General features: G+C 37.5%; 1 long non-coding RNA gene across 1 annotated transcript in view; it reads left to right on the forward strand.

Moving 5' to 3' along the window:
- Window positions 1-3,093, forward strand: part of LOC103739121 — a 56,682-nt gene extending 53,589 nt beyond the window's left edge. The window contains exon 4 of the long non-coding RNA XR_607480.2: window positions 2,822-3,093. This is a non-coding gene — a long non-coding RNA (uncharacterized LOC103739121). The remainder of the gene's footprint in view (window positions 1-2,821) is intronic.
- Window positions 3,094-9,198: the final 6,105 nt, after the last annotated feature.

Here is a 9,198-nt window from a genome sequence, read left to right on the forward strand (position 1 = left end):
GTGAAGGCCCCATGGAACCGTCTCCAAAACAGGCCATATACTGGGGCACAAAACAAACCTCAACAAATACAAAAATATTGAAATAATTCCATGCATTCTATCAGACCACAATGCAATAAAGTTTAAAGTCAACACTGGAAGAAACCCTAGTAATTACATGAACACATGGAAATTAAACAACACACTCCTGAATGATGAATGGGTCAAAGGAGAAATTAAGAAAGAAAGAAAAGTATTCCTGGAACTAAATGAAAAGGACAATACAACAAAAATAGAAAATTTAAAAATATAGTATGCCACAATTAATATCTATAATTCACTTAGCCTTTTAATTAAATATTATTACTAATATTCCCTAGTCACAAAAATTTATAAAGTGTTTCAGATAAGTATTACAGTGCTACAAGTAGCAGAAAATCAAATTAACATGCCTGAGAAAAGAAGGTATTTTTAGTGAATCAAGAAGTGTGAGCACACACACAATGTGTGCACATAAAGGCACACAAACACAAATTCTTGCTTTCTCTCCAGTCTCATGACTATTCTCTTATTACTGGGACACAGGTCTAAATAAGCTTTATTATGTATCTTTAAGTGACAAAAGTTCTCAGAAAGGTAGCTATTTTATGAATACAAATTACAGGTCAAATAACTACCTTGGAAGGTGAAATCCTCATTCTAATAATTCCTATGTTTCTATTGCTGCTCGTGCATCACTGGCATTCCTGAGTGGTGTCACCTTAAAAACCTTAAAACACCTTTACAAGTATTCCAAATGAAAGAAAATCATCTTATCTAAAATGATGTCTCATAAATCATCACAGAGAACCTCCCAAGGGTGAGAAGGAACTGGAGAAAGTCCAGACAGAGCCAACAATCAGATTATTGCTGTTCCCAGCCTTGGTCAGAGAAGTTTCGTTTGCAGTGGGAGGTGCTTAATGAAGAGACTCAACTGGTTGAAGTGCTCAGAATAAATAACCATTGTGTGCTCAGTCCTAAATCAGACATCACTATCACCCCCTCTGAAGCTCAAGGAAGAGCTGAATAAATTGTGTAAGATTGGTGTTGTCAGTTCCTTAAATATTTAGAATAAATTACACACACACACACACACACACACACACACACATATGGACTTTGCTTTGAAAAGATTTTAAACTAGTAGATATGTGTTTAGATTTTCTTCTTTGTGTTTTTAGTAAATGGTACTTCACAAAGAATTTTCTCATTAAATCCTGCACTTCAAATCTAAAACAAAATGTGAGGAAAGCAAGGTGTGGTCACACATACCTTTAAAACCAGCATCAAGAGCCAGAGGCAGGTGGATCTCTGTGAGTTTGAGGTCAGTCTGGTCTACTAGTGAGTTCCATGCCAGCCAGGGCTACATAGTGAGACCCTGTCTCAAAAATAAAACAAAGAACAAACAAACAAAAAAAGCCACATGAGGATAAATAATCTTGAAAAGAATAGGTAAGAAGGGTAAAGAGATCATAACTTCTCCTTTATTTCAGGTTTCATCATTGTTCGATTATTGTTTGTTTGTTTGTTTGCTTGTTTGTTTTAAAATCAGGTCTCACTCTAGTGCAGGCTGGCCTGTAAGTCATGATGTATATGTAACCCAGGGTATCCTCCTGCCTCCACCTCCTGAGTGCTAGGATAACAAACATGAACCACCATGAACAAGTCTATCTCTTTTTAAAAAAATATGGTCTGACACACTCTTTTTTTTATTTTCAAATTTTATTTTCAAGTTTTTTTTTTAAGAAGCATTTCATTACAGCTTTAACACATTCCAGAGCAAGGATACATCTGTTTCAAAGGTGGCTGTAAATTTTTAGGTTCACAGTTGAATTAATACAGTCATACAATAATGAACTCAGTAAAAGCCCTGTAGGACATAAAATTGGATGAGTTTTTACCCTTTAAAGAAGATCTCCACTTCATTTTAAGATATGTTGTTACACTCTTAATCCTAGCACTCGGGAGGTGGAGGCAGGCAAATATCTCTGAGATTGAGGCCAGCCTGGTCTACATAGTAAGTTCCAGGGAAGCTGGGACTACAGTGAGACCTTGTCTCAAAAGCTAAGGGGCTGGAGAGTTGGCTCAACAGTTAAGAGCACTGGCTGCTCTTGCAGAAGACCTTGGTTCGATTCCCTAGCACCCATGTGGTGGCTAAGAATTGTCCATAACTCCAGTTTCAGGGGAACTGATGTCCTCTTCTGAGCTCTGCAGGCACACTGACATACATGTTGGCAATACACAAAATATAAAATATAAAAAGAAAAACAAAATTCTTGTAACACATCTTACTAATCAGGAGGTATCATATTGCCACTCCCAGGAGCCAAGACTATAGAACTACGGTTTGAAATCCAAAAATTAAAAGAAAACAAATCCTAACAAAGAATGTTGAGAATTTAATTTTCCCAGTCTCTATAAAAGAGAAGAGCAGGAGAGAAAGAAGCTGTAAATGACTTTGAGGATGCTATCAGCTTATCCACCGTGATGGACCTAGGACTACTCTGGCCCTCTGGGACCGGTTTATGACACAAAGGGCCACCTGCTTCTGTCACTTGCTGCCTGTGAGACTGCATTCACTTTTCCTGCCTCTGGAGTAGGATAATTATAGCACTTATTTTATTTGGCTCTTCTGTTCGTTTTATGAGCTAGTGAGTGTACGTAACACAATGCCTCACACATAAGCAATTCTAAAAGTAAATAAGCATTAATATTATGACTAAGCATAATACTCCCTGACTAGAGTGATCCTGTCTATGTTATTTGCACATTTCCTATAACTTCTCAAAAATGTTTGTTCTAGCAATGCCCATCTGGAGCTCTGGATATGTCCTTTGAAGAGGTGCCCACAACACTGACCACATCGGAGGCTACCACAGATCCTGGGGGAAGGCTTGCAGCAGCTGAGGGTAGACTCCCTGATCACTGAGCTCCTCCATGCAGTGTTGTTAATGTCTCCTCCAGAGCTCGATGAAGGCCTGGGCTGCCTTGAAGCACTGAGTGATGCCATGCCAATTGAAGGCAAGGTCTTTATTGCTGAAACTCTTGCATAATGATATCTTTATTCATGTGAAAACACAGGATGCGTTTCAACTGTATGAAATTGTTTATGTTCATCAGAAATGTTATTTGTCTTCACAAGGTCTGGTTTCAATGAACCAGCTATGTAATGGATATTAAATAAACATGGATTTTACATGTTCATAATATTTAGTTTCTTGTTGTGATTTTGATGAACTATACTTCCAAGCATTGTCAGCTCATCCTTATTTACAAAGAAATGTTTGCAAGTAGCAGACTGATGCAGTGACTTGCTTTATTTTAAATAAGTCAGCTTTTCTATTCAATGTTTAATGTGAAACTGACTCAAAAATGTTCTTTCAGGCCATGTTTATATTTCTTTCTGAATAGCACACATTATACTATTTTTAACTTAATGCTGTGAATTATATAAACCAAAGACATTCTAATTCTGTTTTTAATGTATTTTTGCAAGATAAATAATTTATAATGCACTAATAAAACTAAGGAGCTCATATTAAAAGACTTATAGGACCTACTGAAAGTGATCTATGGAAATTTCATCTCTTGAAAGTAGTTTTACAAAAATATTTTATGTAAAATTGACTTTCTTGCATGAATTCTTGGCAACAAATATTAAACAAAAAGTTGAAAAGCCTCCATCTTTCTACACATTTTTTAAAAAGGTAAATGAATACTTTTATTTTTTGACTTTAGAATTTTGAAGTCAGACAACTAGTAAACATTTTACTTGCACATTAGCAGCATTTGGTGACATCTTTAAGGTGAAATTCTTCTTTAATCTATACCTAGTCTTTTCATATCTCTAAAGTGATTATTTTATTTATGAAATGTTTTCATTTGGGCTTTGAGGGAATGAAATACCTTTCAGTATTTTTTTGGAAGGTGAAAATAAGTTAACCATGAACCCATATTCCTTTCACCTGCTGTCTCTCTTCAAAGCAAGCACCTGTGATATAAGCATCTGTGTATGTCTCATGAGATAAGAGGGAGCAAATAAATAGTCCAATCATTAAGATTCCCTTAGCCTTCAAGACTTCTTTTTAAAAAGTATTTTAATTTATTATTTTTATTTTATGTGTATGCATGTATTGCCTGCATGTATCTAAGTGCACCTGTGCCATGCAATGCCCATGGAGGTCAGAAGAGGGTGTTGGATCCCCTGGAATGGATGTTATGAACAGTTGTTAGCCACCATGTGGATGCTGAGAATCAAACCCAGTTCTTCTGTAAGAGAAGTCAGCGCTCTTAACCACTGAGCCATCTCTCCAGTCCGCTTAAAGGACTTCTTTAAAATGATCACTGGGGCATACATGATGAGCAGACATCATCGCATAGGCATGTGCCTCACATGCCACTTTTGAGGGAGCCACTGGGAGATGTTGAGGAGGAAAAAGATGGTTTCCTCAGTTTAACACAGGTTTCCCTTAGTATGACAGAACTGTGTTCATTTTTGAATTTGGGGGTGGTAGTGGATAGAGAGAAAGAGGAGAGGTAACAGAAGAAGCTTAAAAGTAGAAGAAAAGGAATAGAGAGAATTCACTGGAAAGTTAATGACAAAATCCTGATCCTGGGACTAAGTTTCAAAGCCTCCTAACCCCAGTTTGTGATAGCCAATAGGATTCCATTTTTAAATGTTCTTCAATGTTATCTTCTAGATTAGGTTACTTTGTGGGTGGCTAGCCTCACCCATTCCTAAGATTCTTTCCTTTTGACTAGTTTCATTTTTCAAGCAGTGACCTTTCCCTGACCTCGACCCCATCGCGGGGTCACCTTGCCGTAGCCCTAGTATAACACTGAATAGAAGACTTGCCAGATTGTTGGCACTGGATAAGTGGTACTGAGTACAATTGCCCTTTCATGAGCAGGGGGATGTTTCCTTTCCTAGGGCTCAGAGCTCTAAGCTGACTTATGCCCCCTTTCATTTTGTTGTCCAGTAATTTTCCCTCTGGCCAGATCTGCAAACTGGTGGTCTTGCAGGAAGGTGACATGCACCATTGATGCAAGAAGGGAAAAAGACCTTTTACCTGCATCAGCACAACTTTCAACGGAACTTCAAAACATTCATTTTACAGTGAAGTAGGTCAATTGTTTGCCCCCAAATGATTAAAAAGCGCTTAAGCTTACTTTAGCTATTTTTAAATAGTAATGCTGTTATTATATTGTATTATAATCTTTTGAAAATCATTATCTGAACATCTAGCTATGCCAGTAGTACAGTCTGTCTTCAAAGCACCCTGGAATAAGTCCTTGTATTTAAACATCAAGGCAATCTCTAGTCACCCAAATCTTTACATTACTTCCCATGCAGCCATGCGTCTACCAGCATGATGGGCAGTTCTGATGCTCCAGGTTGACCTGCTGCTCCTTTCTGAGGAAGAAATCTGCTTAGTGGGTTTTAATGCTGAGTTCCCAGATCTGTAGTATCTTAGTCTATTCTAATTGCTATAACAAAATACCTGACACTGATTAATATATACATAACAGAAATTCATTACTTATAGTTCCAGGGTTAGGAAGTCTAAGATCAGGGTAGTAGCAGATTGATGGCTGATGAGGGCCTTCTTCTTGGTTCGGAAAGTGCCATATAAGTTGCCTTCACATGACAGAAGTTCCAACAAACTTTTACAAGGACACTAACCCCATCCATGGGTTCTTTGTCCTCATGACCCACTCACCTCTTAAAATCTCTATTGCCTATTCAAATGTTTCAACATTTGTGTGGGACGGGAGACATAAACATTGAAATTATGATAGAGCACAGCAGACTGTGATATGTCACATTGAAATTGGAGTTCAGGGCTGGAGACATGGTTCAGCGGTTAAGAGCACTGGCTGCTCTTATTAAGGACCCTGGTTCAGTTTCTAGCATCCACATAACAACATCCATCCGTAACTCCAGCTCCAGGGGATCCGACACCCTCTTCTGACCTCCGTAGGCATTGTACATCATGGGTGCACGTGTATACATACAGGCAATACACTCATACACATAAAATAAAAATAATAAAGAAAATATTTAAAAAAGGAATTGGCGTCCGTGTCTTAGCCTGTCTGTTTTAACTATATTGACATTATAGGATCCACAATGTCTAAGGCTGTCACTCCACATTCTGCATTTGCTCCCATGCCTAAAAATGTGAGCACTAAAGAGGAGTCAAAAGAAAAAAAAATGAAGTGGCTCAACAGAGGCATTCCAATAATCCTTCGTCTGCCATCCAACTTGTCTGTTTGGGGAAAGATAGCGATTCAAATTGTTTTCAGGTGAATAGACTCATGTCCCATATTGGGAAATTTAATTAGGCCCAAGGGGGAAAAGATATGGAAGTTTTAAATAGCATTTTACTATACGAAGCCCTCCTATTTTCAGTAACATTAGGTAATTCTGTATCAAATATACTCGATTCCTACTGGTGTGTTGTTCTGCAGAACACAACCATCTGTCAGTGTTAGCTCTACGCAGGCTCACTCTTCCTGTGCACTCTAAGGCAATCAAATGAGTCTGCAAATGTTCTTCAAAGAATATGTCTAGAATGGCACTTCGTTAAACATCTCCTTGGCATTCATTCTATTTTCTACTTTGAATTGCTGCATTTAGTTTTGTAATGACCTTCGAAGGCATGGGGGTTTTATTAACTCTTTGATCTTCTAGCTTTGGGATGAAAACAAAGAAAATATAAATGAGCACTTTGTGCACTGTCTTATAGAGATGAGGAGAAAAAAATATGTTTTCATCAAAAAGACCAGTTTGTGTGGAGATTTTCAGGCTGTCCCACTCTTTTCTCTTTGAGTACAATGCTTATCGGGGAAATACATGTGTTTGTTTTAATGTCTTCTGTATAGCAAAGTCTTTGCTTCTCTTCTCTGTGGGACGGGTAGCTGAGGGTTAGGTTCACGAAACTTCATGGATTTTCTTTTTCAGGACATCTTCATCTCTGCATCCCACGCCCAACTCTGAGTGCAATGCTTCAGAAATCTGTCACCAAATTTACAGGATACTAGAAGCTTCCTTCTGAGTCCATGTGTGTGGTTAAGAGTACGGAATTCCCAAGACAATAGTTTCTGAAAAAAAAAGTATCAAAATTCTGATAATTCACTTTTTTGTAACTGTGCCCACATAGTCTGGAAAATGTAGGCTGGTCCTCCCCATTTATTTATGTTGCTTCTAACATCCTGAACTTATAGCATTATTCATGTGCGAATGACCACATTTCAAATTTATCTTTTTTTACTGACCCTTCTTTTTGCTTCCTTTTGCATACGTATCTGACTCTGTCTTTGGTCTTTTTCACAACATTAGGAAGAAAATTTAACATACTATAAAATACCAGCATTTTGTGGTAAAATTAAACCCAAAGAAGAAAACAGTCACCAATAAGAAAACTCTTTTCTCTTCCCACACTCAAAATTAGTCATTTATACATCAGACACACTTACTTCAGCATCTTGAATGTTGAAACTCAGTTAAATCTGAAGCAAACTGACATAAGAGACTGAAACTCTCTGTGTTCTCAGAATGCTGCCCAGTTATGCTATAGCACAGTAGCTTACTATGCATTTCAAAATGACTTCCTTTTTGGCTACATTTCCTTTTGATCATTTAAAAACAAATCACCTTGGCACCATTGTGCTTAAAGGCATCACTTTTAGAGAGGAAAAACGTAGGAGTTGACTTCTCTGCTTTGACCAAGTGAAACAAACCTTGTACCAGATCCCATATCTTTTAATTTCCACTCTGCTTTAATTAAGAATTGGAAAAATATTGTCAACAACAGATAACTGAAAATATACAGTGTTTATCTTGGTGAAATGCAAGAGACAGTTTCATCTAAAAGAGAAATGGCGACGAGCTTGGATCCTGCTTTCTTCTCACTGGATGCTTTGCCATCACTTTCCATGTCTGAAGCTCTTTCTTCCTTACATCAGCATTTCCTCAAAGTTTTAGGTCCCTTGTCTTGTCATTCTTTAAAGCTTTCCTAGGATGAAGTCTTGCCTATATTCAAGAGCAGGCTCTAAAAATATTTTTGCAAAATTAATAGCTATGAATATTGAGATTTGCGAGACTGTGTCTGCTGGGAAATTTGAAGTTTACTTTGAAAGCGTACCAGTGGAATAATTGTGGTCAAAGTATAAAACGCATTACAAAGCCAGGTATGGTGGTGCACACCTTTGGTTCCAACACTTGGGAGGCAGAGGCAGGAGAATTCCTGTGAGGATCAAGGCCAGCCTGGTCTACATAGTAAGGGCCAGGCCAACTGAACCAAAGGGAGACCCTGCCTCAAAAAGACCAAAAATAAGAAAAAGAAAAAAAAAAAAAAAGAAACCTCAAAAAATAAAAAAACAAAAAAAAAAACCCCAAAATTAGAAATGCCTCCAAATATCCCCCTGAAATACCTTGACTAAGACAACTCAGGGCTGGAGAGATGGCTTAGCGGTTAAGAGCACTGGGTGCTCTTGAAAAGGACCTGGGTTTTATTCCTAGCACTCATGTAGTAGCTGACAACCATTTGTAAACTCCAGTGCCAGGGAATCTGACACCTTCTTCTGACCTCCTCAGGAACTGCAGGACACAGGTGCACTTATACACATGCAGGTATAATACTCAGACACATAAAATAAAAATAAATAAAAATTTAAAAAATAGTTTAAAAAAAAAGAAAACTCATAGTAGAGCCCTCAGTGTTACCGTGTGTACAATACTTTAACCTTAGGCAGAAAGTAAGGCGAGCACAGAGGACAACTTAAAACATTACTAATGAACATATGATGTATATACTGAAGGCATGCTGAAATTTGAAATCTTGAAGCATTAATTGCTAAATTGCATGATTTGAACAGATGAGAAAATGTTAGAATGAAGCAAATTAACTTACTTGCAAAATTCTTTTCTATTTCTAGCCCTGGACAGGCCCCATTTATTTTTTTATTTGTTTGAGATAGGCTGACCTGGGAATGCACCTAAGGCTGGCTCCCTAGGTCTTAGATTACAACAGTGAACCTCTACATCTGACTGCAAAAAGTTAATAATTCATAATGTTTTAACATTTATTCAGGGGCTAAGAGCATATCAGAATTATTTTGTAATATTTTATACTTTAAAAAAATCATAATATTTTTTCATTCAGTAATATTTCAGAG

Source organism: Nannospalax galili, unplaced genomic scaffold (genome assembly GCF_000622305.1).
Source record: "Nannospalax galili isolate Female #2095 unplaced genomic scaffold, S.galili_v1.0 scaffold918, whole genome shotgun sequence".
Lineage (NCBI taxonomy): Eukaryota > Metazoa > Chordata > Mammalia > Rodentia > Spalacidae > Nannospalax > Nannospalax galili.